The following is a 17,241-nucleotide window of genomic DNA, read 5'->3' on the forward strand; positions in this document are numbered from 1 at the left end:
GAAACAGACTCATCGATTTTGAAACCAAACTATGGTTTCCAAAGGAGAAACATGGTGGAGAGAGATAAATTAGGCATTTGGGATTAGCATATACAGACTACTGTGTATAAAATAGATAACCAACAAGGACCTACCGTAGAGCACAGGGAGATCTACTTGAGAGCTTGTAATAACATTTACGGGGAAAGAATCTGAAAAAGAATGGATATATGTATATGTAAAACTGATTACGTTTGCTGTATACCTGAAATTAACACAACATTATATATCAACTATACCCCAATAAAATTTAAAAAAAAAAAAGTCCCTGAGGCTTGTACTATGTGATTAAGGCCAAGTGATATAACCCCTTTCAGCCTCAGTGTCCTCATTGTTCAAGTGTGCTTGGGAGGATTAAGTATGACCAAGGGGCTTAATGTGATTGCCACATATAAGCACTTAATGACATATTTCTAGATGAAAAAGTAGCAACAGAGCTGCAGTGCTCAGTCTGTAAAGGGAAGGCACCAGTAACTCCCTCTCACCGGTTTTGTGCACATTGGAGGTACCATGGTTATTTATGGCTGGATGTCTCCTAGGTGAAGGAGCCATCACTATTGTTAGCATCTGTCTCCTCTCCTGGTTGGTACATATATCAGTGAACACCCACTAAACTGCAGCTTCTTAAGGACCAGCGGACCCAGCTTCATAGGCGTACAACCTAGGCAGCTGTACAGGGCCCACATTTAGCTTGATTTAATGCTTAACTGTGGCCAAGTTGAAATTCCTCGTTGCTTTTTTTTTTAACAAGGAACCCCCCCACATTCACGTTTTGCACTGTCAATCGCAAATCATGTGTTTGTACCTGAGGACCAAGTTTCTTATGGGGTTTTGTAAGCCTTGTCTTTCTACAGAGTGGGTTTGCATTAAATGTTCATGAATTGAATTGACATTGCCACCAATGAGGGAGAACTGAACATGAGTTCATTTATTCAAGGCCTGCTTTTAGAAATCAAGGCTCTTCCTGAGTTTGTCTCTTGGTGGACAAGCCTTTGGCCAATCATAAGCATCACTGAGGACAATGTTCATTTAAATCAATTCTGTGAATGAAAAACTGGATCGAGTTTGCAGGATCTGTGTTCATAACTTCAGACCAGACGATTTATAGATTCTTAAAAGTTATTTGTAGAGCAGGTTAACTTAAAGGGGTGCAAAAATGTTAGCAAAAGCACTTGAGAAAAGGTGGTTGCTAACGTTTTTCATTTTGGCAGTTAGCAACTGACTTTAAATACTTCCTTGATCAACATAAAAAGGCATTGAAGAGAAAGGATATAAATTATAATTCCATTAGCCATCATACATTGTAGAAATACCCATTATAAGAGAAAATCCTTTCTAAGTTTTACCGTTCTGGATCTCAGCTTTTTCCACAGAAATAAATCAAATACTACATTTGATTTCATTTTGGAATATTAATAAGATTAAAATAGCGTTAAATTTTCCTTTGACTCATTAAGCTAGAAAGTCAAAGTGCTAAAAATACCTACTTTTGCTTCGAAATAGGTAGAAATGGATAACTGTAAAAAGGATTTCTTTCTTTTTAAAAAATTGTTGCAGTATGTAACAGAGCAAAAGGACCTATTGGGCAAAAATAGAACAAATTTAATGCTTAATTTGACTATACATATAAACACGTGTCTATATATGTCATGTAGCTTTACTTGTCAAAAAATATCTTAAAACTCGTACAGTCAAAAAGTATCAATAACATAAAATTTCACAGCCCCCTTTTAGAACTATGGCCTTAACATTTTTGTAGGGAAATAAAGCTTTGGTTAACCTTGGCTCTGGCAGACCTCATTAAAATAACAGCCTGTCAGTTTCAAGTTTAAAATAACAGGGTTGTCAGTTTTATATGCAGTGAACAATCTACAATTTTATTCTCTGGGAAAAAGACTGGAGGAAGTTCTAGAAGGGGCAGAAAGATTGGACGACACTGCCATCTGGTGGTCATTATGAAAGGCCGTCTCTAAACACCTACAGGTGAGGCTGGACTTCCTTGAAGGAAATAGGGAGATGACGTCCAGCAATCTCGAACTGAATTTCTTTAGTACCAACTTTTTGACAATCTTTTGTCTTTAAAATGCACACACATGCCCAGATCTTATATGTGATTTATAATCTCAAAACTACAGTAAATCAATAAAAACTCTTTGCCTTTTGGTAAACTGTGATCCCTACATGTCAATGATTTATGCAATTAACTTTCGAAAGAACAAAGCTTGTGAAAAGAACAGAATTCAAGAAGAACTTTTAACATACTTTACTTTTTAAAAATTGCCACATACCTAGTGGCTTGATACATGACTATATATATATATATATGATTTGATACTTTTCTGGATGAAAAAGTATACAAAGTACTGTTATGCTTCAGTGAAAATAAAGTTTACACAAAAAGCCTCTAGCACGTAGACAAAATATTGCAGATGTCACAAAACTAAATGCAACATGTGCCCACTTATTTAAGTGGAAGCACTTCCAGGGATGAGCTAGATCCCAACCAGACTTCACATGTAACCTAACTTCAGTACCATTCTTTCCTGGGGCACATTGGGAAGTCGATCAGGGAGAAGAGAGGGAAGGAAAATGGCACCAAAGAAAAGGGGTGAAATTGAGTTCTGTTGATGTGAAGTACAACCTACCCAATGAATTTGGAAGGACATGCTGAACACTCTATTGTTAGGGTAATAGCCAGCCTTCGTCTCATTCAAACCACTCATCTCCTCCTCAGCCTCAGTTCCTGATGTGCCCAGGAGAGGGCCTGAGACCCATGTTCTCAATATGGCAGCCACCAGCCACCTATGGCCACCAAGCCCTTGGAGCTGTCTGTAGACTGAACTGAGATGGGTTGTACCCATAAAACACACACCAGATCTTGAAGATTTAGTGCCAAAAGAAAGTAACCTATCTCCTTAAAATTTCTGCATCTTCATTAGAGGTTGAAATAATAATATTTTTGATACCTTGGATTAAGTAGACTATATTCCTAAAAGTAACCTCGCTTTACTTTTTGTTTGTTTGCTTTTTAGGGTCACACCTGCAGCATATGGAGGTTCCCAGGCTAGGGGTCAAATTGGAGCTGCAGCTGCCAGCCTATACCACAGCCACAGCCATACCAGATCCTTAACCCACTGAGAAGGGTCATGGATTGAACCCACATCCTCATGGATACTGGTCGGGTTCATTACCCCTGAGCCACAATGGGAACTCCTACTTGTTTTTTTCATGGCTCCTGGAAGATTTTAAGTTCCATCTGTGGCTCACATTGCATTTCTATTGGACGTGATTGCTTTAGACGCCCATTGTTCTGGGCCTTGCTTCCTTGCCCAGAATGTCCATTGTGCCATTTTGCAAGGCTGTTCCTCTCCCATTAGAGCTGAGAAGGGGGTCTCTGGCATCGTCACCCCTTGTGGGAGACCAGGGGAATCTGCTGAGGTTGTTAAGATGCAAAGGTGAAAGTCAAGTACTATTATGTCACTGGAGTCTAATCATAGGAGGCATAAAGGGCACCCTCATTGGTGCCCCATGGGGTAAATTGGATCTTGAAGGTAACCAGACGGCTCCCAGCAAAAGGTAATTTACCTCCCAGGAGTAAAAACTTGATTCCCAAGAAAGAGCGCACTTTCGTCACCCTGTGCCATCTGTCCCCACCGTGATGTTTCTACTCATTAAGAACTTCCAGCTCCAAGTGCCCTCACAATATATGAACTTACTAAGCTTTATTAAGTCTTTAAGAAGAAGTTGGTGGGAGGGAGGCAGTGTTTTCCCCGTTTTGAAACCAACTTGTCGGGAAATGATGTGACTTTGCCAAAGTCACCGTTAAAGCAAACATGTCTCCACACTCCGGGCGTTTGTGCTTCTCTCTTGTCTTGAAGAAGCTTCACATCTGTCAACTATGGCCACTCAGGGTCCCTCTGCCAAAAAGAGGTCTTTCCAACCCTTCTACCTTTAAGGCCCAGTTCAATTGTCACCTCTTCCTTGAAGCCTCCCTCAATGCCACCTCCTCCTCAATAATAAAATATTGACTTTACTTCTCATGCCCCACAACCCTGAAACATGTAAGCCATTTATTGTGCTTATTTATGCTTGCATGTTTTTCTCACTGCGTGGTTAGTTCCTTGAAGGCAGGACCATCCCATGCATATGACTGTGTGCCCAGGATATTGCAGACACTAAACAGGTGTGTGTGTGTGTGTGTTTGTGTGCACGCGCGTGCATCAGTGAGTGATTGAACCAACTACCTGTAAGTAGACCCTACACAATCATCGCATAAAATGCAAATGAGGTTTTCAGGAACGCCTCCATAAAATATGGAGGTTTATAGGAGTTCCCTTGTGGCCCAGCAGGTTAAGGCTCCAACACTGTCACTGCAATGGCTTGGGTTGCTGCTGTGGCTTGGGTTTGATCCTTGTCCTGGGAACTTCCACATGCTGTGAGCACAGTCAGAAAAAAAATAAATGAGGAGGTTTATAAAAGAGACACCCTTCTCTATGGCAATGGTTTATTTAGAATTCAACTTCATTTACAATTTAATTTGGAGACTCAGAATCTAGACTTGCCTTTTGCCTACTCTCCTTCGTTTATTCATTCATTTTTTTTTTATCCATTTGCAATCTATTAGATACTAATATTCCTGGCATTGTTATATCTCAAACAGAACATGATAGATGCAAAAGCAGCATTTATTGTATACCACGCAATACAAATCTGCATGGTTACGTATAAATCAAATCACACGTGCACAAAAGAGATTTGTATGCTTTTTGTTGCCTATTCTGTAAGAGGTTCAGGGCAACCCATCGCTACCCTAAATGGCTGTAGAACTTAGATAAACCTGATTTCTACCTACCACTTGATAAATACATTTCAGTGCTGCACATAAATTACTTTTCCAGTGTGTGTACATCTTCGTAGATCCTCTCACCATTGGGTAGAATCGTGTTGATAATATCTTACTTAAGAAAAGCCCAATGGAAACAAATCCGACTAGGAACCATGAGGTTGTGGGTTCGATCCCTGACCTGGCTCAGGGGGTTAAGAATCTGGCATTGCTGTGAGCTGTGGTGTAGGTCGCAGATGCCGCTCAGATCCTGCTTTGCTGTGGCTGAGGTGTAGGCCGGCAGCTGTGGCTCGTATTAGACCCCTATCCTGAGAACTTCCACATGCCGAGGGTGTGGCCCTAAAAAGAAAAAAGGGGGAAAAAAAGCCCTGTGCAATTACACCAAACTCACCTGAACAAAAGGATGTTCTCATTCCCTGGTAAGTTCCAAAAATCTGTAGTGGCTTTGGAGCAAAAAACAAGAATACACATCTGTTTCTCAACTTTGGTGGGAAAGAACAAAGCCCCAGATATTTAGAATTCAAAGACGAATCCTTAAATATCCGAGAATGCCTCAACTTGAAGTGTGAGACTTTGCCATGCCTCCTCCCCCGTTTTTAATGAGCAGGTATGCTTGTAATGTCCTGGATTTCATTCCCTGAAGATGAAAATTCAACATTTTAAGAGTAATTTCAGGTGGTTATGAGCTTAACAGAATTGCTGCATTATCTCAATCACAGGGAGAATTAGAGGCTCTCTCTGGATTTTCTGAGTGTCGCCAAAGACCCTATAGAGAGAGTGCACATTGGAAGTAATAGTTGGCAAAGAATCGGAATTTTTTCAGCAAGACTGGATATTCAGAATGTCAAACTTTTTTCTTGTTGGCAAAATTGGGCTATTAAATATATAAGCTTTTTCTAGCAGTTTCCTGAATACGTGCTAATTTCCAGGTTAGTCCTATACAAAAGGGTGAGTTCAAGCCACTGCCATGATCTTGTTGCTTTATCAGGAAATCGAGGGAAAAGGGGTTGGGGGGGAACATTTGCTTTTCAAGCCACAAAGAACTTCCAAAAGTTGCTGTTCAATAAGGATAGAATAAAAGTTGGAGGGAGCAGAGGTCAGTTTTTAAATATCCAAACTGCATCAATGTGCCTTATATAACTGCTCGAAATACTGAATTCTTTCTCTTCTTTTGAGCACACGTCTGAGATCTTCTTAGCCAGCTCTATAAAGAACGCATGTCTACTAACATAACTTAGAATCAGCGCTTGTCACAATTCATGCTCTCATCAGGGGAAGCTCCTTAGGAACATCTGCACCTACACAGCCAAAATAATGCCCAAGAAGCAATAGAGACCAAAGGTAGCAATGGAGCAAGACAGAGCTGGTCTCAAAAGTTGGGAGCAGAGGGCAAGAGAGCAGGGGTTGGATAGACCCGAAGGCAGATACGAATCAAAAGGAGACTTTACCAGGTGATGGGCAGAAAAAAACAGAATCCGCTCTTGGCAACTGAAAGTAGCTCAAGATTGCAAAGGAACAAAGCAAAGCAGGAGGAAGAGTCAGGGGTCCATCTCAATGTCAGTCACAGGCAGTGGAGCAAACGCATTGCTTATACTTGGTGGTCAAGCCTTATCCATGAAGACCCCCAGAACTGCTCAGAGAGGGGAAGTGACTTGCTCTAGGCCAGGCAGGAGATCCCAGGTCCTCCTCATCTTGTACCCATATCTGTCATTGGAAATGTTTAAATAGAGTCTAGGAGAATATCTGTCAAGAATCCTCTAGAAGTGTTGGGCCACGGGAGCTCTGCCAAGCCTCTATTTTCCATGACTTAGCAGTAAAACCACTTCTTGAAGTTATCTGCATTTTCAGTCTTGAGAAGAAAATAGGGCCACAATTTAGAGAGCCACTGTGCAAAGCAACACTTCGATTTCACGTGCATTTCCACAGACCAAATGTCTTCCTGCCTTTTTCTTTTCACTCTCGAATTCAATATTAGTTTGATATTGTGCCATTTCTGGAGGATGCATAGAATGCTTATGACCCTTACTGGCCTAAATTGTAATACTATAAGGAAGGAGGCACAATCAGAACATTAGGTCTAAATGTGAAGATTTGAAACTCAGCTGTTGTCTTCTTAAGATCGGCTCCAAAAATCTGACCTGAACAGCATAGGAAGAAAATGTTTCCAGTATTTATTCCACTTCAAGGACCAATATTTTGACAGAAAAGAACCCCATCTGTCTTTTCTGGGTCATGTCCTTAATACAGTGTCATCCTGTGGCCAAGAAACTCCAAATCTGAAGCCAGAGGGGATAGTGCAAACTCTTTAAATTTTTCATTCATTTCCCAATCACCTGAGAAACTCAACAAAACTAAGCAGTGTCTGTTTGAACTTTTAACGAATCTTACTTCCTACTGTTTGTTTTTCATCTGTCATAGTTTTTCCTACAGAATACCTATTTGTCTCCTTGATGAGTGATATAAAAAATACCATACCATAAGAGTGGAGAATGTTATCTGGTAGCAGACAACACAGTATTGCTGAATTTCCTGGGAACCTCTGAGAAAGCCCAGAATGCCAGGCTGGTTTTGGATTGTCTTATGACCCAAGCCCTTGGCAGAGGGCTGAGTGACAATGGTGTGGAGTCAAAGTCTGCTCTGGGTTCACTGATAAACTGCATGTAACAGGACACTGCCGTCATCCCCAGGACCTATTTAGAAGGTTCCAGAAAGAACACATGTTACAGGTTATTTCCCCAAGCACTCTAGAACCTACCAAAACATTACATTATAGACAAGGACAATACAAGGCCCCAAAAATAAAGCCAAAGAGTTTCGCAGACTCAGGATAAATTCTAGTGGATAGGATACTACAAGCCATATCAGAAGAACAGGATTGAGTTCAAGCTTCGACATCAATCCAGCAAGGAGAGGAAGCATGTCAAGTGTCTTTAGCCTCCTCGTTGAACTAAATGGCATCAGTAATCCCTATTTCCTTGAGAATATTGAGAAGATTGTATTCACATTAGAAAAATAAGTAGCCCTCAGAGACTTCAGAAATACTTTAAATACTCTTCTGCAGACTATCTGGCTGTGTTTTCGGGTGAGAAGTTGTGAACAGGTGTGCTTGCAGACCTGTTCTAAAGCTGGAGGCATGTCTTCCATTGCATGTTAACATGGTGAATCCAGGGACTTGGTGCTATAACAAAAGGTTATTCTTCTCTAGAGTAGAGCTTGATGAAGTCACCATCTCTGAAACCAAATTATTCAACTCTCAGGTTGCAAAAATGCTATCTAATGTGCGGTGCATTTCCCTTAACTTGACCAAAGCAGCCTTGTTCATAAGGCCAAAATGAGGCTACCTTTGTTTCTTTAAACAGATTGTTTTCCAAAGCTAACAAATGACCTTCAGCCTATAAAATATTCACATTGTTTTTTTTCCCCCCTCGACATGTATTATTTAATGGCTAGCCCTTTAAATATTAACCATCTTTTTTCTGAAGCTATGGTATATATTATTTACATCCAGTTGCATTATGTTTCCATACAGATGAAATAAGCACACTGGAATCTCTCTGAAGTCATGAGCAGATAGGGTATCTGGGCAGGTGCACGCAACAGGTATCCAGGGAGGTGAGTTCTGGTCCCAGCTTGATTGAGGGAGGACAGCAGTGGGTCTTCTGACTGTTCACATCTCTCACTTCACAGGGAGGATCCAGAGGAAAGAAAAGGTCCAGGGTAGATGGGCCTCAGGCAGCAGATAGACAGCCATGGTCAGAGTCTCTTGGAAAAGATCAAATATGCCCCACATAGAACCAAAGGGAATAACCAAGTTCAAAAACACTCCCAATCAAAATTTAACAGGTCACTTGTTTAGAAAACCAAAGGGAAGGTACTGGAAATGGTGCATCTTTATAAGGACAGGAAAGGCTGGGTCAGATGGGCTTCGTTCCATTTTTAGTTACATTCTCATGGTTTTTCCCCAAGCCCAGATTGCCTCTGAGAGCACCAGGGCACTTCCATCATACCTGTGTAAATTACCCCTGGAATTACATTCAGGATGGCAGGAGACTAGAATCCCAATTAGAGGACTGGAGGGATCATCTGAGATCCCCCTCTGGCTCAAAGGGTAATCAAGTCAGGGGAAAGTTCTTTTTTTCAGAAAACCTGACTGAATTTGCCCATCTCTTCCTTACTCTCCAAAGGAGAGTCCAGAAGGCAGTTGCTGGCAGATAATCCATCATTTTCACAAGCTTACTTCCTTTGGCAGATAATTGGCAATGTTGTTCACGTATTTATTCATTCAACAAATATTTTTTAAACACCCAAGACATGCACAATGCTGTTTACCAAATCTCTGGGGTAGAGCAGATATTCCCCAGGAGTCAGGAAAGCACAGATACTCCTTAGCAAAAAGAGGAGCTAAGGACAGGGTGGTAGCTACCCTGGTGGCGTGGGCATGGATAAAATCAGCCTGTTGTTGGAGGCAAAAAGAGGAGCTAAGGACAGGGTGGTAGCTACCCTAGTGGCGTGGGCATGGATAAAATCAGCCTGTTGTTGGAGGCGAAAACTTGGGAGGACATGATACAGTTTTTCTTTTCTCCTTCTGGATAGAAATGACTAATTATCCAGCTTCCTAATAGTCCCTATGGCAGAATTCACCCAGCACCAAGAAAGCAAATATCAGCCCGAGACGTATTTGCTTGGGACGGGATATGGTTTTGCCCAGAGAGGAATTTTCCAGACAAATTGATGTCAGTGCTCCCATAGCCTTTTGCTTGACTATCGTACTTTCTCTGTGTCTCTTTACCCCCTCCTGGCCAAGGGAGCTAAGACTCTTTCAAGAGCAATGACTGTTCCCTCCATATTTGTATTCCCAGGGTGCAGCATAAAACCTGACTTACAGAAGGCATATAAGAAATGTTTCATGGATGAATGCCAGCAACAAAAGGCTTTCATCTTATTTAACCAATGTATTGGAACTATTTCAAAATCATAGTACATTTCCCTATCTCATTAAACTGATTTCATTGAATGTTTTTGCTTGCTAAGTCACTGATTCAAAATATATTGGCATTCGCTGTTCTATAGGCCAGTGAGCGCCATTGTTTTCATTCTCACATCTCTACCAGCAAAAGATCAGATGCATAGACACCTAGTATGTTTATAACTATTTATGTGTAAATTATATATAAGCCCTGCTGAAGTAATATATTCTGAAATTTATGCAAAAGATAGAAACTTCCGAAGAGGGAGATAAAACATAGAACTCTATTATTTTTACTTTGTAATGTTGCAGATGTATTGAGTGAGGGAAACATCATGCCTGCCCTTTTATTGTTGTTCACGTGTGCTTGCAGTAGTTGAAAAGAAAGAAAACCCGCGTTTCTTGCAAAAGTCATTTTAAGTTACTGGCCCATTTAATGAGTTAGTTAAAACACATCATCTAATCCATAAATGCATTTAACCAGCACATATGAGCTGTGATAGACTTCACTACCTCAGGAGCAAGCTAATGATGGGAAAGGAAGGTGCCGTTTCAAACCTTCTCCCAATGTCTTACTCTTAATGGCCACTGTTCTATGGACTGTTTGAAGGCGCATCAATCTATAGATGGATGAAATCTTGGGAAGGCTTGATTCCCCTTGTATTTTTATATTTAAATAATAGAAACTGGAGTTCCCTGGTGGCCTCTTGGTTAAAGATCTGGCATTGACACTGCTGTGACTGGAATTCGATCCTTGGCTCTGGGAACTTCTGCATGCTGGGGGCACAGCCAAAAAAAAAAGGGAAGAAAGAAATAGAAGTAAGCATGGGTTTGTCTTGAATTATCTTTCCCGCCCTCAAGGATGTTTTTGATGCCCCTCCACCAACCCAGCACACATGCACATTGGAGATCATGGCTATAGGCAACATCCTTATTAAGCCTAGAGAGTAAACATGGCAATTCTGACATCTACATTTGAATTTCAATTTCATCTCTGCCATTTACTAGATCCGTGGCCAGTTTTTCCACCTCTCGAAACCCCCATTTCCCAGTTGCAAACAGACAGGGCTGTGAAGCTGGAAGGTAAGTGCCTTAGCTCCATGAAAGCTCCAGTTGCTCCCAGTTGTCGGTCAACTGCTGCCCTGGGCTGAAGGCAGCAAGGCTCTTAGACACCATGTGCCCTGAGAATAAGCCATGTCTTCTCCCAACTTTTCTTTCTTTTTAACTTTTTCAAAAAATATTGAAATGGTTGGAAAAATAACAAAATTAGCATCCATCTATTTGTTCAATCGTGGCTGTCTTTTTCCGCTATGTTCAAGTTAAAGACCACAGAACATTTTGTCTCTGAATCTCACCTGGAGAATCTTCTAAAAGCAAGGACAGTCTCCCACGCAACCACCATACCATGACGACACTGAAGAATATTAATCAGAATTCAATAATATCACCTACTATTTATTCTATTCTATATTCAAAATTCCTCAATTATCTCAAAACTCCCGCTTCTGGCTTGGTACCCACATCCAAGAATTCAGTACATTGCATTTGGTTGTTATGCTTTCAGAGGTTTTCTTCCTTTCTTTTTTTCCTTCCTCTTTTGAAGAGTCAAGGCCAGTCCTCTTTTATAATTACATGGGATGTGTCTGATCATTTATTTATGGCATTATTTCATTTGTACCTCTAACCTCAATATTTCCGGTAAAACAGAAGTTAAGTCAGAAGCTTGATGAGATTCGGGTTAGATATCTGGGGCAAGGTGACCTCGTAAATGAACTGATCCCACAACAGTGTTTGGACCGTCCTTCCCTCTGCTCTTTGTTTTTGTTCATCCCTTTGTTTTTGTTCATCCCTTTGTTTTTAGCTATCCCGCCACCTTGTCAGCTATCTCCTCTTGTGTAATTTTAAAATTCTGTAGGGAGAGTGTGAAAAACGTCTTTTTATAGGCAAGTATTCAGACCCTTGACAGGCTTTAAACTAAGAGTGTCTGCCTTTACTGAAGCCTGTAGTTGAAATTGTCAGAAATCAGAATCAAGTCCAGATTAGTCCTGTAAGAGGGCTTACATGTTCCCTCTGGATCCCAACAGTATGTCTTTGGATCAGATTCCTATGGCATAACAGACATTGCTGTTTAACTTTCACCATCTAGCAATAGCATAGATGAAAAACATTTAGTACACAGGTATTCCTAATAGTATATTATTCCTAATATAACATTTGATAAATGGTAAATATAATTAGCAAGTATTGGAAAGAGTTCATTTGTCCTAGAATTGCTTATTTGGGAAGCAAGGAAAAGAAATTGTGAATTCCACATTTGATCCCAGGCCTTTGCCTCCATCAGGTTTGTCTTATTAATGAATGAGAGCTCACCCTTGTTGTCAGTAACACATTACTACCAAGAGTGACTGCACACATACAGCTTAGCACACTGTTGTGTGTACTTACATTTCCAGGAAAGAAAAAAAACAAAACAAAACAAAGCCAAAAAACAGAAAGCCTCAGATCTGGAGCTATAGCACAGGCAGTGCCATTATTATTCAAAAAGACAAAGCAAGGAAAATGAAAAACCTATTTCTAAATGGCGTGAGAATTGAAAAACTTTCTTGGTACTAAACAGCAAACCACAGTCATTGAGCGGTTCTTAAGAATCAAAGGCATATTCCTCTCCAGTGGCCAATAGTGTCCGTTTTTTTCAGCTGTCAGCCTCACCAGCCCAGGCTGGAAGAGAATTGGACGATGTTTTGGTGCAGAATGTTAAAACAGCATTGGCATCTCTTACTGCTCCTTTGCAGTTATCGCCTTCAATTGCACTATGAAAATGCCTGGCTTCTGAAAGGCCAGCGTGAGCACAACCCGACTATAAAATGTGCCATGGTGAATGGTCAGAGAGGACCCACCCTCCTCGCTAAGCCAGACACAACTCCTGGGAGGATCCTCAATGCCTCCTTAACCTTTGGAGACCAGAGCCCACATTGTATGACAACCACCCCACCCGGCCAGCCCCACGTCTACTTTGTGTTAGCGATTCGGTCTAGGACCTTGTAATAGATTGGAACAATAACTCATTTTCTCAATCAACATTTCTTGAGCACCTACTGGGAGCTGAGACCTGTGTGCCTAATTTATCTTGGTTTGCCTGGGACTTTCTGGTTTTCATGCTGAAAATTCCGTGTCCTAGATTCCCCTGTGTCCTGGGCAAAAAGAGATGGTTGCCCCACTCCCCAACCCCTTCCTTCTAAGCCCTCAGGAGAAAGACTAAATTAGAAGCCTATCCCTGCCCCCAAGAAGCATGGGGCCTTAGAGAGAATCAGGAAAGTAAGCCAATTACAAGGGATCGGAGTGATCAGTACTCAGAATCATGAACGGGGCCCTGGGGGACACGGAAAGTTCAGTCCAAATCTAACTCGGGTCCAGAGAATGCACAGTGAAAGACACTGTGCTTAAGTGTGAGTTAGAGAAAACGAGCAGCAGAACGTACACCCTCAAATCTGACAAATATTAAGAGAGAAGATACCAGTGGGATGTCATGCAATTTTATTCTTTCCCTCTGTCTCAGAATACATGTATTTGGTTCAGATTCCCACAGCTTAACGGTGGGATTTCTGTATGAAATAAGCAGAAAAGAGAATGTTCATTCTCAGTGCATTTATTATGAGACAGAATAAAGCTTGCAATATTTCCATCCCTGAAGCTCCTGGTCGTTTTCCAAACGAGCTATGAATCTGTCGTGCCTGTTTTTCCCTCCAGGGTTTGTGTTTGAGGACAGTAAGGATCAGTGGCCCAGGAGGGGTGTCCCAGGGTAGAGGCTAGGGACACTGAAGTGGCTGAACACATCAAACGGGAGGAATCTTATTTTTGATGTTTTCAGAAGTTCCTGTTGTGGCACAGCGGAAAAAAAATTCAACCAGTAACCATGAGGTGGCAGGTTCGATCCCTGGCCTCACTCAGTGGGTTAAGGATCCAGTGTTGCCATGAGCTGTGGTGTAGGTTGCAGGTGCGGCTCAGATTCTATGTTGCTGTGGCTGTGGCGTAGGCTGGCAGCTGTAGCCTCCGATTCGACCCCTAGCCTGGGAACCTCTACATGCCACAGGTGTGGCCCTAAAAAGAGAAAAAAAAGAAATTCAAATTTACTGAAAATTGCATTTTTTGAAAAATTTCCTACCTTCATCTAGACTCACCAATTATTTAAAATTTATCACATTTATTTTCTCACTCTCTCTTACTCCATACGTCTCTAGGCATTTGTTGTTGTTGTTGTTATTATTATTATTATTATTATTATTATTCCCGAACTATTCTAGAATAAGTTGTGGAAATCATAACTCTTTAATTGTAAATACTCCAGTATGCATCTGAGAACACGACAGTCTCCTGTATTCCCACAATATGAGTTCGTATTTGGGAAATTCAACACTGAGACAATATAATTATCTAATATAGATTTCTGCCAACTATGTCAATAATGTCCTTTGGGGCAATTATTTTTCCAATCTAGTGTCGAATCCAGAACCATCCACTGCGTTCGGACGCCATGTCTCTTATTCTCCTTAATCTAGAAGAACTCTTCGGCTTTTCTTTGTGTCTTATTGCTGACATTTTTTTTTGTTTGTTTGTTTGTTTTGTCTTCTTTGCTATTTCTTGGGCTGCTCCCGCGGCCTATGGAGGTTCCCAGGCTAGGGGTCCAATCGGAGCTGTAGCCACTGGCCTACGCCAGAGCCACAGCAACGCGGGATCCGAGCCGCGTCTGCAACCTACACCACAGCTCACGGCAATGCCAGATCCTTAACCCACTGAGCAAGGGCAGGGACCGAACCCGCAACCTCATGGTTCCTAGTCGGATTCGTTAACCACTGCGCCACGACGGGAACTCCCTATTGCTGACATTTTTGAGGAAGTCAGGCCAGTCGTTTTGCAGAAGTTTCCTCAGTTGGGGTTTGTCTGATGTGTCCTTGTGATTGGATTCAGGGTATGAATTTTAGCTACGTAGGTGGTGTAGGCTTCTTGTCCCATCACATCAGGAGGTACCCGATAGGAATTTGTTAAGACGGGAGCTGCCAAGTTTCTGCTGTAAAATGACCAGTTTTCCTTTCATAATAGTAAGGCATCTGTGGGGGATGCTTTGGAATGGTGTTGCTGTCTTGTGCCCCATCAAACTTTTACCCAGTATTTTTTGCGCTTCTACCTGATCGCTAGGACTGCACAACCACCAAGTGGGTGGCTTCCAACAACAGCAGCTTAAGTTCTCAGAGTCTGGAGGCTGGAACCTGAGATCCAAGAGTCAGCAGAGCTGTTTCCCTCTGAGGCTGTGAGGGAGAAACTGTCCCATTGGCTTCCAGTGGCTTGCTGGTTAGCTCTGGTGTTCATTGGCTTGTAGATTCATCCCTGCCTTCATCGTGGCATGCTGTTCTGTGTGTGTGTGTCTGTCTGTCTGTCTCTGTGTCCAGATTTTCTCTTTTTATAAGGACAAGATCATAGTGGAGAGGCCACCCTCAGGACCCCATTTTTAACTTGCTCATCTGCAAAGACTCTATTTCCAACTAAGGTCACATTCACAGGTACTGATGGGTAGGACTTCAGCATCTTTTAGGGAGACCAGTTCAGTCCACAACACCATCTATTGACGATGCTGACTGAGATCAATTAATACCATGAGATGGCTGCAGAATGGCGATTCTTCTCTCATGCTCTCAGCATTTATCGGTTTGTGTTTTGGGGGAGAGGGGGGTGGATGACGGTTTTTAAATAATGGTTAAACAGAGAATGTCCATCCATCTATGGTGGGATAGACGTTGCCACGTATCTTTTAAACAAAAAACTTAAAAAACAGTAACAGTATGCACACACATCTGTGCTGGGAGGGGTGAGCAGAAAAGGACAGGCATTATGGCAACCCCCTTAGCCAGTCAGATTGGCTGGAAGGAGAACCAGGGGGCAGCCTGAGGAGCAAAGCCAGCACAAAAGAGGGAAATCAGAAAGTACAGTTTTCAAGCTACCCTGAACATTTGCTGAGTGTAAGCTACTCCTTGGCATGTCATTACCCGTGGATTCCTTTTATGCTCTGAAACAAAAAGAACATCACACTACTCAAGGCTATGTACCAGGTTCTTGGATTCAGCATTCTGGTCATCGTTGGTACTTCATCATGAGCAGACATTTCCCAGGACTGAGGTCTCTTGTCATCATCAGAACTACTGACGAGCAAGGGCCAAAAACTATACGATTCTGGAACTTCTGAGAAATATTTTTAGGGACAACATGAAATGTCAGAGATGTTCTATTTCTTTGTGTTTACTCTTAAGCCTGACAAAAGATCTTTGGAATTTTTTCTATACTCCATCCACGGTAAACAGAAACTTTCCAAAATCTGCCAATCACAAGCATCAGTGGTCCTTCCTTGAAGGATGCTGTATCGGTTTGCTAGGACTGTTGTTAACGAGCACGGACTGGGTGGCTTAGACCAAGTTATGTATTGTCTTATAGTTCTGGAGGCTAGAAGTCCAAAATCAAGGTACTGGCAGGATCAGTTGCTTCTGAGGCAAGACTTGTTGCTGTGAGGAAAGGATTTTTTCCAGGGTTTCTCCCTGGCTTGTAGATGCATGTCTTCTTCTTCTGTCCCTTCCCATTGTCTTACCTCTATGCATAGCTCTGTGTCCAAATTTCCCCTTTTTATAAGAACACCAGACATATCAGATTAGGGCCACCCTCTGTATTACCCTCTGTAAGGTAATTTCCTTACCTCTGTATCTCCAAATAAGGCCATATTTTTGAGATACTAAGGATTAGGGCTTCAGCATATGAATGTTAGGGGAACAGAATACAGAATAGGAAATCAGGGTTGCAACTGCATTAACCTAGATTCTAATTAGGGAGCCAAAATGATACTGAATCTCCCTACCCTGTCTACAAAAAAAAAAAAAAAAAAAAAAAAAAAAAGAGAGAGAGAGAGAAAAGTCAGTGCTGAGCTTGCAAACACAAAGATGCTGGTACTCTGCTCCTCCCGGCTATCCATCTATCAGGCTGTGGCTTTTCCATTTAACTCTATTTGGAATGATTCCTTTGCTTCAGCTGCTAGAGATTTTTAAGTGGGTCTGGACTGCTGCTGATCATCCAAGAGTGTGCTGGGTGGGCCTGTCAGTTGGTCAAGAGCAGAGGTTACCACCTGCTGAATTAGCGACAAGATTCATTCCTCAAAAGAAACAAGTAGCCACGTGGGGAAAGTGTTGTATCTCTTCATGTGGTGTTTTAGAGTCACTAATCTGACATCCAAGCACATGAATCCTAGCGACTATATTTAGGGCATTTGCAATAGGGAACACCTATTTCTCCCAGCTGGAGAGGGACCCAGCGCCCGTTGAGATGCTCCTTAATTCAAAGGAGGGGAGAAGAGGAAAGA

The 17,241-nt window shown here is 41.8% G+C and overlaps 1 protein-coding gene across 2 annotated transcripts in view; it reads left to right on the plus strand.

Moving 5' to 3' along the window:
* GPC6 (glypican 6) overlaps positions 1 to 17,241 on the plus strand; it is a 1,126,030-nt gene that overhangs the window by 1,084,124 nt on the left and 24,665 nt on the right. The gene's annotated exons all lie outside the window — the stretch shown is intronic.

Source organism: Sus scrofa, chromosome 11 (genome assembly GCF_054392235.1).
Source record: "Sus scrofa isolate SSC_HxYL_T2T_F1_AM1 chromosome 11, Sscrofa_HxYL_maternal_Yorkshire_Landrace_v2.0, whole genome shotgun sequence".
In the NCBI taxonomy this organism is placed as follows: domain Eukaryota; kingdom Metazoa; phylum Chordata; class Mammalia; order Artiodactyla; family Suidae; genus Sus; species Sus scrofa.